Raw genomic sequence first — 2224 nt, forward strand, 5'->3', positions numbered from 1 at the left:
TAAAATGAGAAAAATGTAAAAGGTTCCAGATGGAAAGAACTCAGCTAATGTGACAAAATAATTGGTTGGTATTCAGTGACCAAATTCTAGTCTTCTAGAAATTGGAATCAAATTGTATGCCTAAGCCAAGTCTTATCAGTCAACAAGAATATCTTTCTTAACTCAGAAAGGTCAGAAAAAGGGCGTCCATTGGAATTGGTAGTCCAATTCAAAGTTGGCGTGGTCTCTCTTTTCATATTTAAGCTTGAAAGATGTGATTAGCCCAATGAACTCAACTTTAGGCTTCCTTCTCCTACTTATTCTATTTTCCTTTATCATATTTATCTTTATTTTCTCTCTTCTTATGTGCGATTCTATTGTGAGCACCATGTGTTTGATGAAATACCTTAGTTGACAAGTCTTGACCATCTGCTTCATAGTATCCTGCATCCACCATTGACAAGCCTTTACAAGTACTGGTAGTTGTTAACATATGTTGGTATAAGCTTTCGGCATATGTTGAAGAATTGGTAGGTGCCTACTAGGTGCTCGACGAAATGGCCGGATGAAATTTTTTTGTTTGATATTATGACCCTATTATTTGAAAATTTTGGCTTAGCCACTGCTACCCAAAATCATATATTTGTCATGGATTTAGCATAGTGGGTGCAAATACCTTTTCCGGTTGTATTCTTGCTATTTTTATCATCTTTGAATGCCAATATCTATCCTATTGTTAGATAATGAATGTGTTAAGTAAATGCATGTACCGTAGCTAGTTCCCTTATATAACATGAATCAATTTGTCAAATCAAAGCCAGTTTCATGATAAACCTTCAGCCTAGCTCAATCTTACCAACTTTTACACCCAACCCTAACCCGAAATGCTTAAAATTGTTCTCCACTTTGGGTGGCAACCGGCAAGGAGGTTTTTTTTCTTTCTTTTCGTTCATGCTTTTTCTTGTTTAGGTAATATGGCTTGTTTATACAAGAAGACTTGTGGGCAAGGTTTTTTGGATTCCATTTCTCAATGTCAATAACTTTAAAAGAAAAACGTTCACTGACTTATATAATATTCATTTACTTAAAAAATTTGAACCCTACCAAAGAAATTGTCTTGCATGACTTTTAATGTTCAATATACTTGCAAATAGTTGATCGCATTGGTGGATAGGACTTTCAATTCACCACGTTTTGTGTTTAAATTTCGTCTCTTCCTTAATTTAGTTTTAAATAGTAATATTGCTTGTAAGAGAATAAAATAAAAACCATAATTTTTCTTAAAACAACTCCACCCGTCCATGAGTTGCCATGACGAGGCTCTAAAACACCCTAAGAATCCCAAAATCTTTCTCCACCCTTTCAAAATAGGAGTAAGATTTCTCGCCTCACAATCCCCTCTCCTTTCATCCTCTTCTCTCACATTTTGTTTTTTGTCTTGCTTTCTCTATAAAAAAAGTAAGATATTGACGTAGCTTAATCATAACCATTTAAATAGAAAGAGATAGAATGATAGAGAGATTAAGAGGGAAAGAATCATACTCATTTTTAGCCCATGCAACTGATGTGATATGTTTAGCCCAACTAGTAGCCCATACAAATCTTGGGGAGATGATGCAAAAAAAAAAAATGAGAGAATCCCACCAATTGCATGGGCTCAAAGGAGTAGGATTCTCTCCCCTCATAATTTCTCTCATTCCCTCTCCTACTAATTAAACGTTTACGATTAAGCCAAGTTAATATCTTGTATAAACGCTTTATATAGAAAAAAAAAGACAAAAAAGAAAATGTGAAGGGAAGAGAAGGAAGAGAATGGTAATAAGAGGAGAGAAATCGTACGCCATTTAAATTAGCCTATAGAAAAGGGGTGCACAAAAGTGCAAGGGATGGTCAATTGACTTAACCTATATGTTATTTCGTACATATTAAATTTGGCCTAACCCCATTGCTCTACCTTGATATTCATTAAAAACGAAACAAAACCAAAAATAGTTATCAAACCCCTTAGGGCATCTCCAATAGGACATGTAAAATGCATTTTACATCTTTTCTTTGTCGAAAATTTTTAATGGTGGAATGTAAATTATTCATCTTCGCTGGAAGATGTAAATAAAAACTTAAGTTTATATTCTTTTTAATATCCTTTGGTGATAGGTTCCACTCATAAAAAGAGAAAATTAAATGGGATCTCAAAATTACATTCATCTGAATTGTATAGAGCTTCCATTTACATATGTTGGAAATG

This window comes from Pyrus communis, chromosome 5 (assembly GCF_963583255.1).
Source record: "Pyrus communis chromosome 5, drPyrComm1.1, whole genome shotgun sequence".
In the NCBI taxonomy this organism is placed as follows: Eukaryota; Viridiplantae; Streptophyta; class Magnoliopsida; order Rosales; family Rosaceae; genus Pyrus; species Pyrus communis.